The sequence below is a fragment of the Choloepus didactylus genome, chromosome 24 (assembly GCF_015220235.1).
Source record: "Choloepus didactylus isolate mChoDid1 chromosome 24, mChoDid1.pri, whole genome shotgun sequence".
Lineage (NCBI taxonomy): Eukaryota > Metazoa > Chordata > Mammalia > Pilosa > Megalonychidae > Choloepus > Choloepus didactylus.
The window spans coordinates 20,735,330-20,754,382 of record NC_051330.1 but is presented as its reverse complement, the minus strand read 5'-3'; positions in this window follow the sequence as shown (position 1 = coordinate 20,754,382).

Sequence of the window (19,053 nt, the reverse complement as noted above, 5' to 3'; positions counted from 1 at the left end):
AAATTCCTGTTATGTACTATTATAGGACTCAATGCCTCTGATAATCATATTGTATGGCAATTGTTTGTTCAAATTAGTAACTATATTAATAATTTCCTATAAAATAATGCTTGCTAATTATACTTATTCAGCAAAATAAGCCTCACATTTAAATATTCAAATTGTTATTTTGTCACTGAGAGATTATTTTCTAATATATCTTTGAATCTTGTCATCTTCAATTTCAAACTGGTGCAGTAAAATTTGTATAGGAAAACTGAAGACAACTGTAGACCATTAGGATACCTTATGGCTTGGGATATGGTAGCCTAATTGTTATTGCAGATCTCTGGTACACTTATATTCAGCATCTGTCTTATTAATTTAGACCCAGTATATGCCCTGCAGTATACTAGGCTCTAGGAATACAGAAGGCAACACAAATGATATGGTTCCTGCTCTTGTAGTGCTCACAGTCATAGCAGAAAAAGCAAGTGTTTTTTAACATTGGTTTAACATCACACTTATGTAAAATTGCGATGAGTGCTACAATCAGGATCAAAGGGTATGATTAGAGTCTCCAGAAAGTTCTGAGGAATTTTCAAGCCAAGACCTGAAGAATAAGAACAGTTAGGTGAAGGTCATGTGATATTGTAATGGTGGGGACAAGCAGGAGGACATCATGCCTGAAGTGACAAGGACCATGACTGCAAGAGGTCAGAGAGCTTTGAATATAGTGAGTGATGTGAGATGACTCTGGATCATGCAAACATCCATAGCCATTAGTGAGGATTATGGAGTTACAGGAGAGCAATGGGAAGTTACTGAAATATTTGAAGTGTGACACTGACATGACTAGATTTACACTTGAGAAAGATCATTTTGCAACATCATGGAGAAAGAAAAGTGTGGAGAGAGCACAGTTAAGATGCAGGGAAATGAGGATATTGAAATTTGGTCCTTGGGATACTACTGGCAGAGAGCAGTAGCTTTGCTTCTAATTTTTTGTCAGAGTTGGGACCCACTTGTAAAAGAGCAAGTTGTGGTGGCTGGCCCCTAGTGTGTGGTCAGTCCTTACTTTATGGATTGCAATAAGATTGTGTTCTGGCTACAGAAAATTTTGCTGGTGGGAGAGACAGAGTTCCTGGTGCATGTAGCTGTGGCATTGGGAAGAATCTAGCTCAGCCATTTTAGTGCATTCAGTGGTGCACTGGTCATTTGGTGATTTGGGCATCCTGAATTTTTTCCAAGCTTATGGTATTTTCTGATCTCATTGCTGGGTTGGGAAATACTCAAGTAATCCCCAGAAATGGTCCCAAAAGTGGTTAGAGAAATTAGTATAAGAATAAGTGAATAGGATCTGTTCTGACTTTTGTTTCATTGTTGTTAGGACATGGATATAAGTGTGGAACTGTTGGATAGATAGATCAATTGCAGAAGCTCAATGTCCTACAGTGATATCTTCCTCTAAATTGTGTTAAGCACTGCTTTAGACCAGGAATAGTCTGCAAATTGTCAGTATCTTGTTTCCAGAGCCCATTTTATGATATTACCAGGTATTTGACTATGTTGTTGTAGCCAAGATTTTCTGACTTAATTTTTGGAGAGTTCTCAGAGTTTCTGTTGCCAATTCTGTGCTGGTGAAGAGTCCTCATGTGCTTTGTTCTTGACCCTGTGCTGGGTGCAATCAACAGTGCCAAAGAGCTGGTGTTTACTTTTGTGGTTTTGATACAGTGAAGGAAAAGCAGGTCATAACACACCTATTTGCCATTGGGCATACACATATGCCTAGCAGACATTGATTTAGGTCCTCCTATGATATTTAAATTTGGCTTAAATAATTTAAATATGTTAAATAAGTTTGCCTTGTGTTTCTCCATCTCAGTCTCTAACATTTCTATAATTGGATTAATGTGAGTTTTTAAGGTTATTAGTCAAGGCCTTTAACATGAATGCTCTAAGAATAGAATTGTTATATCTAGATTATAATGTTAGCATATTTTACTAATTTGTTTAATAATTTATTTCCTACAGTTAAGTTCAAAGATGCCAAAGGAAGAAGGAGTTTACAGAAATTAATCACTTCATTGGAAAATCTTTGATAGGAAGCAACAGATTATTCAGGATAATTAGAGAAAGAGCTCTGCCACCTCCAGCAAAGTCTTCTGTGTCAAAGAGAAGCAAATGCCAGGTACATTCTTGATCCAGCAGTAATAAAGAAAACAAAGTCCTAACAGGACTTTCATACAGAGTTAAGCACCATAAGCATACTGAGGCATTTTTATAGAAATTTTTCCTTTCCTATCATTAAAAATCTTTAAAACCCAATTTCTTGGATGTATAACTTCCATAAGATGGCCATAGTATTATATGTTTAGTATTTCTTTGTTGGAATATAGAAAATTGGTAGGAAACTAAAAGAGAGAAGGAGAAAAGGCAAGAACAAAATCCATATTCTCACATTTTTGCAGGTAACCACTATTAATATTTTGGTATACATTCCTCCAGTCTCTTTTATTCATATAGTTTTTTAAGTGACTCTCTACATTTTATTTTCTCACCTATTAATATATAATGGATTTATTTCTGTGCCATTAAATATGCTTCCATAATAACACATTATTTCTCAAATTTTAAACATTTTGAAATGGTTTATATAGGTCAAATACATACAGAAATTTTAGGTTATCAAGAAAAATATTTTAAAAAGTGAAAAATCACTAAAACTTCAGCCCCTCCCACAAGTTACCTTCATTACTTGGTGAAAAACCTACTAAATATTTCAATATATGCACATTTAGACAATGACACACAGTTGTCAAAATTACATATGGTTTTATCAGTTTTTTCTTCACTAAATAATCTGGTTTAGAAAACTTTCTGTTTAAATGAATTAGGTATGTACTTTTCCTTTTATTATATGCATAATATTCCATAATATATGATTTATTTTTACATCTTTTGTTGAATATTTAATTTGTTTCCATTATTCAAGTAGTATAATTTGTGCTGCATGAACATAATTTCATCAGAATTTTTCCACTGTCTTCTAATGACTTAGAAAAGCAATTAGACCAAAAACTGTGAAAGACTTTAGGATTTTTGATATATACACATTTAAGAAGGTTATACCAATTTCCATTCTTTTTATAACATTAATGCAAATTTAATATATGTTAATTATTGTGCATTGTGCTCTTAGGTGAAAAACACTGTGCTAAGAGGCATAGTCACTGAGTGACAGAGTCAGGAACAACACTGGAGGCTTCCCTTTTGATCACTTAGCTATAATGGTTACCATCTATCAGTGTATGGTATTCCTGCCAAAAAAGGTTTGCATTCCTGCCAACAAAGGCTTTAATCTCTATTTGACCACTAGTGATATGAGAATCTTTTCAAAATTTGAAGTCCATTTGTGTTTCTTGTATTGTGAATTTACCTTTCATGTATTTATCTATGATTTGCTGTAATAGTCTTCTTGCATATAGATTGTTATGAGTCCTTTATATTTAAAGCATAATATTCTTTGTCCCATACACTGAAGATATTTTCCTAGTCTTTACTCTCTATATTTGTGCTTAAGGAAGTTTATATTTCTGGGTGTTATCCCTAAAAAGCACATCTTTAGAGAGATCTTTCTACCTATGGTTTGGCTGAGCTAACTCCATGAGGCTCTAGCACTACTTAATTTGTGCTCAGGAGTTCTTGAGATAGTCCAATGCTCCTACATTGAGAAGGTGGAAGGTGGAGGAAAGTTAAATAAAGACATGTCCTGAATTCAGGACAAAAAATTTCTCACAGAGATTGGCTAAACCAAATATGGCAGCATTCTCTATTTCATTCAATAATAAAGATCTTACACTATATTAGATTTGATTTTGCACATATTTGTAATTCTATCTATTGTATTCCATTCAGACTTGTTAGAATTCTTCTGGAAATCACTGGGCAAAAGTTGTATTTATTTGCCTATGCAGTGAGCCATGCTCCAGGGCAATTTTTGATTACATCACAGTTGGTCTGATCTTAGAAAGGATATTTCTTTCAATTTGACATTAGTTTTAAATGGCTGTATTTAGGTGCAATCAACAGACTTGGATTTCCAGAACAATAGCTTCTGGAAAAATGGATTAATGGAAATATTTAGTGAGGAACCTGAGAAAGGGAATTGCAAATTATCTTGGTTGTATAAAGAGTGAAGTTTGCATTTATTTATCTGTGGTCCCTAAAGTCTTATTTGACATGCTATTTCAGTGCTCTGGATTGTACACTAATGACCTGAGATGCTATTTCCTTCAAAAATCTCAAATGTACTCTTTGGAAACATTTATTTTATCAGCTATCTTTTTTCTATTTCTTTGCTCTTTAGAAGAAGAAGGCAGAGAAATTTATCAAAGAAAATCAAAAGAGACAATTAGCTAAATTAGAAAAATGAAGGAAGAAAGATGGAATAATTTATCCCTATCAATTGAGAAAGAAAATAAAGACAATCCTAATTCTGGAATAAAAAGAGTGGGAGATTTTCTCCAAATACACATTGCTAAATCTGTAAAATTTACTGCAGAAATGGTAGGAATGGATGTCTTTTTCAAGCAATGAATGGAACATTGTCTAAAACTAGGTATATAAATGTATGAATTTTATAAATTTTCTGAAATAAAGATTGGTAAGGACAGAGCAAAAGAATTTCAATTGGCCACATATTCTGGTTCACCTGTAATATAATGTCTTCAGGATCTCCTTCTGATGTCCAAGAGGATTTCCTTTTGTTTGATCCAGTAATAATGTCAAAATTGTTTTATGTGTAAGTATTGGTGGATAGATTCAGCCTGAAATTCAATTCAGGAAACAGATTTTCAGATCTACTCGTGAGCTGAATTAGGTGCCAATGAGAATTCTGGACAGAAGTGCCAAATCCCTACTCTTCAGAAACTCTCACTGGTTTGGGGCACATGCTCAGATAACTGCAAAATAAAATTACCACAACTAGTACAACAAAAATAGCAAATAATATTTAATGACAATTTGATATATTCTAGAAAAAAAATTTGTGTGTGTATGCATATAGTCTCATTCAATTCTCTCAATCTTTTGAGGTAACTTCCATTACCTTGATATTATACATAAAAATAGAGGTTCCGGAGGTGGGGCAAGATGGCAGACTGGTGAGCTGTAAGTTTTAGTTACTCCTCCAGGAAAGTAGGTAAAAAGCCAGGAACTGCGTGGACTGGACACCACAGAGCAATCTGTCTTTGGGCATACTTCATACAACACTCATGAAAACGTGGAACTGCTGAGATCAGCGAAATCTGTAAGTTTTTGTGGCCAGGGGACCCGCGCCCCTCCCTGCCAGGCTCAGTCCCGGGGGAGGAGGGGCTGTCAGCTCCGGGAAGGAGAAGGGAGAACTGCAGTGGCTGCTCTTATCGGAAACTCATTCTACTGATTCAAACTCCAACCATAGATAGACTGAGACCAGACACCAGAGACTCTGAGAGCAGCCAGCCCAGCAGAGAGGAGACAGGCATAGAAAAAAAACAACACGAAAAACTCCAAAATAAAAGCAGAGGATTTTTGGAGTTCTGGTGAACACAGAAAGGGGAAGGGCGGAGCTCAGGCCTTGAGGCGCATATGCAAATCCCGAAGCAAAGCTGATCTCTCTGCCCTGTGGACCTTTCCTTAATGGCCCTGGTTGCTTTGTCTATTAGCATTTCAATAACCCATTAGATCTCTGAAGAGGGCCGTTCTTTTTTTTTTTTTTTTTTTTTTTAATCCTTTTTTCTTTTTCTAAAACAATTACTCTAAGAAGCCCAATACAGAAAGCTTCAAAGAATTGCAATTTGGGCATGTCAAGTCAAGAGCGGAACTAAGAGAGCTCTGAGACAAAAGGCAATAATCCAGTGGCTGAGAAAATTCACTAAACAACACAACTTCCCAAGAAAAGGGGGGTGTCCACTCACAGCCACCATCCTGGTGGACAGGAAACACTCCTGCCCATCGCCAGCCCCATAGCCCAGAGCTGCCCCAGAGAACCCAGTGTGATGGAAGTGCTTCAAATAACAGGCACACACCACAAAACTGGGCGTGGACATTAGCCTTCCCTGCAACCTCAGCTGAATGTCCCAGAGCTGGGAAGGTGGAGCAGTGTGAATTAACAAAGCCCCATTCAGCCATCATTTGAGCAGACTGGGAGCCTCCCTACACAGCCCAGCAGCCCAGAACTGCCCTGGGGGGACGGCACTCACCTGTGACATAGCACAGTCATCCCTCAACAGAGGACCCGGGGTGCACAGCCTGGAAGAGGGGCCCACTTGCAAGTCTCAGGAGCCATACGCCAATACCAAAGACTTGTGGGTCAGTGGCAGAGACAAACTGTGGCAGGACTGAACTGAAGGATTAGACTATTGCAGTAGCTTTAAAACTCTAGGATCATCAGGGAGATTTGATTGTTAGGGCCACCCCCCCTCCCCGACTGCCCAGAAACACGCCCCATATACAGGGCTGGCAACACCAACTACACATGCAAGCTTGGTACACCAATTGGGCCTCACAAGACTCACTCCCCCACTCACCAAAAAGGCTAAGCAGGGGAGATCTGGCTTGTGGAGAACAGGTGGCTCGTGGACGCCACCTGCTGGTTAGTTAGAGAAAGTGTACTCCACGAAGCTGTAGATCTGATAAATTAGAGATAAGGACTTCAATAGGTCTACAAACCCTAAAAGAACCCTATCAAGTTCAGCAAATGCCACGAGGCCAAAAACAACAGAAAATTATAAAGCATATGAAAAAAACCAGACTATATGGATAACCCAAGCCCAAGCACCCAAATCAAAAGATCAGAAGAGACACAGCACCTAGAGCAGCTACTCAAAGAACTAAAGATGAACAATGAGACCATAGTATGGGATATGAAGGAAATCAAGAAGACCCTAGAAGAGCATAAAGAAGACATTGCAAGACTAAATAAAAAAATGGATGATCTTATGGAAATTAAAGAAACTGTTGACCAAATTAAAAAGATTCTGGACACTCATAGTACAAGACTAGAGGAAGTTGAACAACGAATCAGTGACCTGGAAGATGACAGAATGGAAAATGAAAGCATAAAAGAAAGAATGGGGAAAAAAAAATTGAAAAACTCGAAATGGACCTCAGGGATATGATAGATAATATGAAACGTCCGAATATAAGACTCATTGGTGTCCCAGAAGGGGAAGGAAAGGGTAAAGGTCTAGGAAGAGTATTCAAAGAAATTGTTGGGGAAACTTCCCAAATCTTCTAAACAACATAAATACACAAATCATAAATGCTCAGCGAACTCCAAATAGAATAAATCCAAAAAAACCCACTCCGAGACATATACTGATCACACTGTCAAACATAGAAGAGAAGGAGCAAGTTCTGAAAGCAGCAAGAGAAAAGCAATTCACCACATACAAAGGAAACAGCATAAGACTAAGTAGTGACTACTCAGCAGCCACCATGGAGGCGAGAAGGCAGTGGCACGATATATTTAAAATTCTGAGTGAGAGGAATTTCCAGCCAAGAATACTTTATCCAGCAAAGCTCTCCTTCAAATTTGAGGGAGAGCTTAAATTTTTCACAGACAAAGAAATGCTGAGAGAATTTGCTAACAAGAGACCTGCCCTACTGGAGATACTAAAGGGAGCCCTACAGACAGAGAAACAAAGACAGGACAGAGAGACTTGGAGAAAGGTTCAGTACTAAAGAGATTCGGTATGGGTACAATAAAGGATATTAATAGAGAGAGGGAAAAATATGGCAAACATAAACCAAAGGATAAGATGGCTGATTCAAGAAATGCCTTCATGGTTTTAACGTTGAATGTAAATGGATTAAACTCCCCGATTAAAAGATATAGATTCGCAGAATGGATCAAAAAAAATGAACCATCAATATGTTGCATACAAGAGACTCATCTTAGACACAGGGACACAAAGAAACTGAAAGTGAAAGGATGGAAAAAAATATTTCATGCAACCTACAGCCAAAAGAAAGCAGGTGTAGCAATATTAATCTCAGATAAAATAGACTTCAAATGCAGGGATGTTTTGAGAGACAAAGAAGGCCACTACATACTAATAAAAGGGGCAATTCAGCAAGAAGAAATAACAATTGTAAATGTCTATGCACCCAATCAAGGTGCCACAAAATACATGAGAGAAACACTGGCAAAACTAAAGGAAGCAATTGATGTTTCCACAATAATTGTGGGAGACTTCAACACATCACTCTCTCCTATAGATAGATCAACCAGACAGAAGACCAAAAGGAAATTGAAAACCTAAACAATCTGATAAATGAATTAGATTTAACAGACATCTACAGGACATTACATCTCAAATCACCAGGATACACATACTTTTCTAGTGCTCACGGAACTTTCTCCAGAATAGATCATATGCTGGGACATAAAACAAGCCTCAATAAATTTAAAAAGATTGAAATTATTCAAAGCACATTCTCTGACCACAATGGAATACAATTAGAAGTCAATAACCATCAGAGACTTAGAAAATTCACAAATACCTGGAGGTTAAACAACACACTCCTAAGCAATCAGTGGGTTAAAGAAGAAATAGCAAGAGAAATTGCTAAATATATAGAGATGAATGAAAATGAGAACACAACATACCAAAACCTATGGGATGCAGCAAAAGCAGTGCTAAGGGGGAAATTTATAGCACTAAATGCATATATTAAAAAGGAAGAAAGAGCCAAAATCAAAGAACTAATGGATCAACTGAAGAAGCTAGAAAATGAACAGCAAACCAATCCTAAACCAAGTAGAAGAAAAGAAATAACAAGGATTAAAGCAGAAATAAATGACATAGAGAACAAAAAAACAATAGAGAGGATAAATATCACCAAAAGTTGGTTCTTTGAGAAGATCAACAAGATTGACAAGCCCCTAGCTAGACTGACAAAATCAAAAAGAGAGAAGACCCATATAAACAAAATAATGAATGAAAAAGGTGACATAACTGCAGATCCTGAAGAAATTAAAAAAATTATAAGAGGATATTATGAACAACTGTATGGCAACAAACTGGATAATGTAGAAGAAATGGACAATTTCCTGGAAACATATGAACAACCTAGACTGACCAGAGAAGACATAGAAGACCTCAACCAACCCATCACAAGCAAAGAGATCCAATCAGTCATCAAAAATCTTCCCACAAATAAATGCCCAGGGCCAGATGGCTTCACAGGGGAATTCTACCAAACTTTCCAGAAAGAACTGACAACAATCTTACTCAAACTCTTTCAAAACATTGAAAAAAATGGAACACTACCTAACTCATTTTATGAAGCTAACATCAATCTAATACCAAAACCAGGCAAAGATGCTACAAAAAAGGAAAACTACCGGCCAATCTCCCTAATGAATATAGATGCAAAAATCCTCAACAAAATACTTGCAAATCGAATCCAAAGACACATTAAAAAAATCATACACCATGACCAAGTGGGGTTCATTCCAGGCATGCAAGGATGGTTCAACATAAGACAAAACAATCAATGTATTACAACCACATTAAAAACTCGAAAGGGGAAAAATCAATTGATCATCTCAATAGATGCTGAAAAAGCATTTGACAAAATCCAACATCCCTTTCTGATAAAAACACTTCAAAAGGTAGGAATTGAAGGAAACTTCCTCAACATGATAAAGAGCATATATGAAAAACCCACAGCCAGCATAGTACTCAATGGTGAGAGACTGAAAGCCTTCCCTCTAAGATCAGGAACAAGACAAGGATGCCCGCTATCACCACTGTTATTCAACATTGTGCTGGAAGTGCTAGCCAGGGCACTCCGGCGAGACAAAGAAATAAAAGGCATCCAAATTGGAAAAGAAGAAGTAAAACTGTCATTGTTTGCAGATGATATGATCTTATATCTAGAAAACCCTGAGAAATCAACGATACACCTACTAGAGCTAATAAACAAATTTAGCAAAGTAGCAGGATACAAGATTAATGCACATAAGTCAGTAATGTTTCTATATGCTAGAAATGAACAAACTGAAGAGACACTCAAGAAAAAGATACCATTTTCAATAGCAACTAAAAAAATCAAGTACCTAGGAATAAACTTAACCAAAGATGTAAAAGACCTATACAAAGAAAGCTACATAACTCTAGCTAAAAGAAATAGAAGGGGACCTTAAAAGATGGAAAAATATTCCATGTTCATGGATAGGAAGGCTAAATGTCATTAAGATGTCAATTCTACCCAAACTCATCTACAGATTCAATGCAATCCCAATCAAAATTCCAACAACCTACTTTGCAGACTTGGAAAAGCTAGTTATCAAATTTATTTGGAAAGGGAAGATGCCTCGAATTGCTAAAGACACTCTAAAAAAGAAAAACGAAGTGGGAGGACTTACACTCCCTGACTTTGAAGCTTATTATAAAGCCACAGTTGCCAAAACAGCATGGTACTGGCACAAAGATAGACATATAGATCAATGGAATCGAATTGAGAATTCAGAGATAGACCCTCAGATCTATGGCCGACTGATCTTTGATAAGGCCCCCAAAGTCACTGAACTGAGTCATAATGGTCTTTTCAACAAATGGGGCTGGGGAGAGTTGGATATCCATATCCAAAAGAATGAAAGAGGACCCCTACCTCACCCCCTACACAAAAATTAACTCAAAATGGACCAAAGATCTCAATATAAAAGAAAGTACCATAAAACTCCTAGAAGATAATGTAGGAAAACATCTTCAAGACCTTGTATTAGGAGGCCACTTCCTAGACTTTACACCCAAAGCACAAGCAACAAAAGAGAAAATAGATAAATGGGAACTCCTCAAGCTTAGAAGTTTCTGCACCTCAAAGGAATTTCTCAAAAAGGTAAAGAGGCAGCCAACTCAATGGGAAAAAATTTTTGGAAACCATGTATCTGACAAAAGACTGATATCTTGCATATACAAAGAAATCCTACAACTCAATGACAATAGTACAGACAGCCCAATTATAAAATGGGCAAAAGATATGAAAAGACAGTTCTCTGAAGAGGAAATACAAATGGCCAAGAAACACATGAAAAAATGTTCAGCTTCACTAGCTATTAGAGAGATGCAAATTAAGACCACAATGAGATACCATGTAACACCGGTTAGAATGGCTGCCATTAAACAAACAGGAAACTACAAATGCTGGAGGGGATGTGGAGAAATTGGAACTCTTATTCATTGTTGGTGGGACTGTATAATGGTTCAGCCACTCTGGAAGTCAGTCTGGCAGTTCCTTAGAAAACTAGATATAGAGCTACCATTCGATCCAGCGATTGCACTTCTCGGTATATACCCGGAAGATCGGAAAGCAGTGACACGAACAGATATCTGCACGCCAATGTTCATAGCAGCATTATTCACAATTGCCAAGAGATGGAAACAACCCAAATGTCCTTCAACAGATGAGTGGATAAATAAAATGTGGTATGTACACACGATGGAATACTACGCGGCAGTAAGAAGGAACGATCTGGTGAAACATATGACAACATGGATGAACCTTGAAGACATAATGCTGAGCGAAATAAGCCAGGCACAAAAAGAGAAATATTATATGCTACCACTAATGTGAACTTTGAAAAATGTAAAACAAATGGTTTATAATGTAGAATGTAGGGGAACTAGCAGTAGAGAGCAATTAAGGAAGGGGGAACAATAATCCAAGAAGAACAGATAAGCTATTTAATGTTCTGGGGATGCCCAGAAATGACTATGGTCTGTTAATTTCTGATGGATGTAGTAGGAACAAGTTCACTGAAATGTTGCTATATTATGTAACTTTCTTGGGGTAAAGTAGGAACATGTTGGAAGTTAAGCAGTTATCTTAGGTTAGTTGTCTTTTTCTTACTCCCTTGTTATGGTCTCTTTGAAATGTTCTTTTATTGTATGTTGGTTTTCTTTTTAACTTTTTTTTTCATACAGTTGATTTAAAAAAGAAGGGAAAGTTAAAAAAAAAAAAGAAAGAAAGAAAAACAAGGAAAAAAAAATGATGTAGTGCCCCCTTGAGGAGCCTGTGGAGAATGCAGGTGTATTCGCCTACCCCACCTCCATGGTTGCTAACATGACCACAGACATAGGGGACTGGTGGTTTGATGGGTTTGAGCCCTCTACCATAAGTTTTACCCTTGGAAAGATGGTTGCTGCAAAGGAGAGGCTAGGCCTCCCTGTATTTGTGCCTAAGAGTCTCCTCCTGAATGCCTCTTTGTTGCTCAGATGTGGCCCTCTCTCTCTGGCTAAGCCAACTTGAAAGGTGAAATCACTGCCCTCCCCCCTACGTGGGATCAGACACCCAGGGAAGTGAATCTCCCTGGCAACGTGGAATATGACTCCCGGGGAGGAATGTAGACCCGGCATCGTGGGATGGAGAACATCTTCTTGACCAAAAGGGGGATGTGAAAGGAAATGAAATAAGCTTCAGTGGCAGAGAGATTCCAAAACGAGCCGAGAGATCACTCTGGTGGGCACTCTTACGCACACTTTAGACAACCCTTTTTTGGTTCTAAAGAATTGGGGTAGCTGGTGGTGGATACCTGAGACTATCAAACTACAACCCAGAACCCATGAATCTCGAAGACAGTTGTATAAAAATGTAGCCTATGAGGGGTGACAATGGGATTGGGAAAGCCATAAGGACCAAACTCCACTTTGTCTAGTTTATGGATGGATGTGTAGAAAAGTAGGGGAAGGAAACAAACAGACAAAGGTACCCAGTGTTCTTTTTTACTTCAATTGCTCTTTTTCACTCTAATTATTATTCTTGTTATTTTTGTGTGTGTGCTAATGAAGGTGTCAGGGATTGATTTAGGTGATGAATGTACAACTATGTAATGGTACTGTAAACAATCGAAAGTACAATTTGTTTTGTATGACTGCATGGTATGTGAATATATCTCAATAAAATGATGATAAAAAAATAAAATAATAAAAAAAAGTATTTGGACATTACCCAATGATTAAAAAGAGAAAGTCTTTTTTGTTGTATGACAAAAAGGATAAACTGCTTCGGTAGTAAAAGTTTGTTTTTCAAAAAAACAAAAAAAAAAAAGAATGCCATGCAGGCCCGCCCTGTAAATATGTGTGTCTTGTGACTATGATGACGGTGTTTCTGATACACACCTGATGTAAATATACCTGATGTAAACATAGGTATCTGGTGGGCTCTCCCCCACCTGAGCACCTTTAGCATCTACACCTGATCTTCTGAAATAAATAGCTGGAGCAAGGCTGCATTGTCGTCCACTTAGCATGAGATGTAGTGGGCTCCCTGCTCCCTTAACTCTTAAAAAAAAAAAAAAAAAAAAAAAAAAAAATAGAGGTTCCATAGTAATCAATTATGTGCACAAATGTCAGTGATAGAACAAGATTTTAATATACCACTCTACTCCAGAGTATATGCACAAATTAAATTTCAAAACAAGCTCAGTGTTATGGATAAGGGCAAGAGAATGAATGCTTTTGATTGGAGGGAAGATAAAAGATATTTTTCTCCTAATTGTAGTCAGAGGAATCTAAATAGTAAATGAGTAAACAAGGAATGGCCGTCTTTTTTAAGAATCTCAATTCAGACCAGACATCATATTAATTCTTATGATAAATAATTATTGTCATTATTATACCATTTTTACATGGATAATTTTGTTTAATACTCATAATAACCCTATGAGGTAAGACCTAACATTGGTACCCATTATACATCTTAAAAAAAATGAGACTTAGATAACTTTCCATGTTACCAAATTCAGCATAGGCAAGTTAAATTTGAATTTCAGATAAAAAATGAATGCCTTTTTTGTTTAAGTATGTACCATGCAATATTCATCCCAAACTAGGTATCTTGCATTTTTATTTGCTAAATAGCCCTACTTTAACTCAAGTCCCATCCTCTGAGTTGCTATGCAATATGGGTAGTGATGACTTCCTTCATTATTGGGAGTGACTCATATGAACAGTCTCCTTTTTCCTGTGACAAAATGATAAATTAAATCAATTTGGGGGGTTTTGTTACAAAGATCTTGCCTAACTTCAGTTATGCACACATATGTTTTACTTCAACAGAAGCAGAATCCAAAGAGATAAGCATAATAATCCAGATGATAAAAAGGATTCCAATAATCCATGAAAAATATTCAGAACTCTTACAAAGTACACATCAACAAAAACTAGCCAAATATCTAAAATATATTGGATTTAACAACTTGGCACACTCATTATGTTCTCAGGTATATGCTATAGAAAATATTAAATTCATATGTGTGGGTATGTGGGGGTGTGAAGAACTCTATGGAATATAGTTAGAATATAGATATATAGTAGATTAAGTTAATAGTGAATGTTTGACCATATATTATCCTGTATAAGTACAAATGTAATATTGTTTATGGATGTGTATTTATCTGGTATAAATGTTTAATTTATATCAGGGGCTTCCCATCTAACCCAGGAAAAATAATTTATCAAGACCACAAGGTTCTTGTATTTGGGTTCCTGATTAATTCTCCATTTCCCTTTCCAACCATTCTGTTTGATGAGTAATTGCAAGGGCTTTTTAAAATTCATTTTATTGAGATATAGTCACATACCATGAAGTCATACAAAAGAAAGCATGCATTCAATTATTCAGAGTACCACCACATAGTTGTGCATTCATCACCAAAATCAATCCCTGACACTTTCATTACCACACATACAAAAAAGCAAGAATAAAAATTAAAGTGAAAAAGAGCAATTAAAGCATAAAAGAACACTGGGTGCCTTTTGTTTGTTCATTTTTTTTTGCGTTTTTCCTTCCCCCATTTTTCTACTAATTCATCCATAAACTAGACAAACAGGAGTGTGGTCCATATGGCTTTCCCAATCACATTGTCACCCCTCATAAGCTACATTTTTATACAATCAAATTCAAGCTTCATGGGTTCTGGGTTGTAGTTTGATAGCTTCAGGTACTTACTGTTAGCTACTCCAATTCACTACAACCTAAAAAGGGTTGTCTATATTGTACATAAGAGTGCCCAACACAGTGACCTTTTGGCTCCTTTTGGAATCTTTCTGCCACTGAAGTTATTTCATCTCTTTCACATCCCCATTTTGGTCAAGAAGATATCCTCCATCCCATGATGCTGGGTCTAGATTCCTCCACAGAAGTCATATTCCACATTGCCAGGGAGATTCACTATGCTGGGTGTCTGATCCCACATGGGGGGAGGGCAGTGATTTCAACTGCCAAGTTGGCTTAGCTAGAGAGAGAGGGCCACATCTGAGCAACACAGAGGCATTCAGTGGGAGGCACTTAGGCACAATTATAGGGAGGCCTAGCCTCACCTCTGCAGCAACAGTCTTCCCAAGGGCAAGTCCTGTGGTAGAGGGCTCAAACCATCAAACCACCAGTCTCCTATGTCTGTGAGCACCTCAGCAACCATCGAGGTGGGGAAACCAAGTACCCCTGAATTCTCCACCAGCTTCTCAAGGGGGTTTGGCATATATTTTTCCATTCTTTTATTAACATATTTTTAATCAACTATATAAAAAAATTTAAAAACATACAATAAAAAGACATTTCCAACAAACCATTACAAGGGAGTAAGAAAAAGACAACTAACCTAAGATAACTACTTTATTTCATACATGTTCCTACTCTACCCCAAGAAAATAACCTAATATAGCAACATTTCTGTGAACTTGTTCCTACCATACCCATCAGAAATTAACAGACCATAGTCATTCCTGGGCATTCCCAGAACATTAAATTTACCCATGATATCTTATTTGTTCTTATTGGGTTATCATTCCCCCTTCCTTAATTGCTCTCTATCACAAATTCCCCTACATTCTACATTATAAACCATTTGTTTTACATTTTTCAATGTTCACATTAGTTGTTAAAAATAATATTTCTCTTTTTGTGCCTGGCTTATTTCACTCGGCATTATGTCTTCAGTGTTCATCCATGTTGTCATATGTTTCATGACTTCATTCCTTAGAGCCACATAGTATTCCATCATGTGTATATGCCACATTTTATTTATCCACTCATCCATTGCAGGACATTTGGGTTGTTTCCATTTCTTGGCAATTGTGAATAATGCTGCTATGAACATTGGCATGCAGATATCTGTTCATGTCACTGCTTTCAGATCTTCTGGATATATACCGAGAAGTGCAATCACTGAATCAAAGGGTAAATCTATATCTAGTTTTCTAAGGAAGTGCCAGACTGACATCCAGAGTGGCTGAAACATTATAGAGTCCCACTAACAATGAATAAGAGTTCCAATTTCTCCACATCCCCTCCAGCATTTGTAGTTTCCTGCTTGTTTAATGGCAGCCATTCTAATTGGTGTGAGATGGTATCTCATTTTGGTCTTAATTTGCATCTCTCTAATAGCTAGTGAAGCTGAACAATTTTTCATGTGTTCTTGGCCATTTGTATTTCCTCTTCAGAGAATGGTCTTTTCATATCATTTGCCAATTGTATAATTGGGCTGTCTGTACTATTGTCATTGAGTTGTAGAATTTCTTTATATATGCAAGATATCAGTTTTTGTCAGATACATGGTTTCCAAAAAAATTTCCCCATTGACTTGGCTGCCTCTTCACCTTTATGACAAATTCCTTTGAGGTACAGAAACTTCTAAGCTTGAGGAGTTCCCATTTAACTATTTTTTCTTTTGTTGCTTGTGCTTTGGTTGTAAAGTCTAAGAAGTGGCCACTTAATACAAGGTCTTGAAGAGGTTTCCCTACATTATCTTCTAGGAGTTTTATGGTACTGTCTTTAATATTGAGGTCTTTGATCCACTTTGAGTTAATTTTTGTGTAGGATGTGATGTGGGGGTCCTCTTTCATTCTTTTGGATATGGATATCCAACTCTCCCAGCCCCATTTGTTGAAAAGACTTTTATGTCCCAGTTCAGTGGCTTTGGGAGTCTTAGCAAAGATCAGCTAGCTATAGATCTGGGGGTCTATCTCTGAATTCTCAATATAGACATATAGACATATAGACATTGATCAACATGTATATCTTTGTGCCAGTACCATGCTGTTTTCACAACTGTAGCTTTATAGTAAGCTTCAAATTCAGGGAGTGTATGTCCTCTCACTTTGTTTTTCTTTTTTAGAGTGTCTTTAGAAATTCAAGGCATCTTCCCTTTCCAAATAAATTTGATTACTACGTTTTCCAAGTCTGCAAGTAGTTTGTTGGAATTTGGTTGGGATTGCATTGAATCTGTAGATGAGTTTGGGTAGAATTGATATCATAATGATGTTTAGCCTTCCTATCCATGAACATGGAATATTTTTCCATCTTTTAAGGTCCCCTTCTATTTTTTTAGCAGAGTTATGTAGTTTTCTTTCTATAGGTCTTTTACATCTTTGGTTAAGTTTATTCCTAGGTACTTGATTTTTTCAGCTGCTATTAAAAATGTTATCTTTTCCTTGAGTGTCTCCTCAATTTGTTCATTTCTAGCTTATAGAAACATTACTGATGTGCATTAATCTTTTATCCCACATTTGCTAAATTTGTTTATTAGCTCTAGTAGCTGTATCATTGACTTCTCAGGGTTTTCCAGATATAAGATCATATCATCTGCAAACAATGACAGTTTTACTCCTTTCCAATTTGGATGCCTTTTATTTATTTTTCTTGCCAGATTGCCCTGGCTACCACTTCCAGCACAATGTTGAATAACAGTGATGACAGCAGGCATCCTTGTCTTGTTCCTGATCTTAGAGGGAAGGCTTTCAGTCTCTCACCATTGAGTACTCTGCTGGCTGTGGGTTTTTCATATATGCTCTTTATCATATTAAGGAAGTTTCCTTCAATTCCTTCCTTTTGAAGTGTTTTTATTGAAAAGGGATGTTGGATTTTGTCAAATGCTTTTTCAGCATCTATTGAGATGATTATTTGATTTTTCTCTTTTGATTTGTTAATATATTGTAATACATTGATTGTTTTTCTTATGTTGAACCATCCTTGCATGCCTGGAATGAACCCCACTTGTTCATGGTGTATGATTTTTTAAATGTGTCTTTGGATTCAATTTGCAAGTATTTTGTTGGAAATTTTTGCATCTGTATTCATTAGGAAGGTCTGTAGTTTTCCTTAATTTTAGCATCTTTCTGTGATTTTGGTATTAGATTGATGTTAGCTTCATAAAATGAGTTAGGTAGTGTTCCAATTTCTTTGATGTTTTGAAAGAGTTTAAGTAAGATTGGTGTCACTTCTTTTTGGAAAGTTTGGTAGAATTCCCCTGTGAAGCCATCTGGCCCTGGGCATTTATTTGTGGGAAGCTTTTTGATAACTGATTGGATCTCTTTGCTTGTGATTGGTTGGTTGAGGTCTTCCGTTTCTTCTCTGGTCAGTTTAGGTTGTTCATATGTTTCCAGGAAATTTTCCATTTCCTCTCCATTATCCTGTTTGTTGGCATACAGTTGTTCATAGTATCCTCTTACAATTTTTTAATTTCTTTGAGATCTGCAGTAATGTCACCTTTCTCATTCATTATTTTGTTTATATGGGTCTTCTCTCTTTTTAATTTTGTCAGTCTACCTAGGGCTTTTAAATCTTGTTGATCTTCTCAAAGAAACAACTTTTGCTGTTATTTATCCTCTATTGTTTTTTGTTGTTGTTGTTCTCTATGTCATTTCATTCTGCTTTAATCCTTTTTTTTCTACTTGGGTTAGGACTGGTTTGTTATCCATTTTCTTGCTTCTTCAGTTGATCCATTAGTTCCTTGATTTTGGCTCTTTCATTCTGTTTAATATATGCATTTAGTGCTATAAATTTACCCCTCAGTACCACTTTTGCTGCATCCCATAGGTTTTGGTATGTTGTGTTTTCATTTTCATTTGTGTCTATATATTTAGAAATTTCTCTTGCTATTTCTTCTTTAACCCACTGATTGTTTAGGAGCATGTTGTTTAACCTCCAGGTATTTGTGAATTATTCTAAGTCTCTGATGGTTATTGACTTCTAACTGTATTCCATTGTGGTCAGAGAACATGCTTTGAATAATTTCAATTTTTTAAA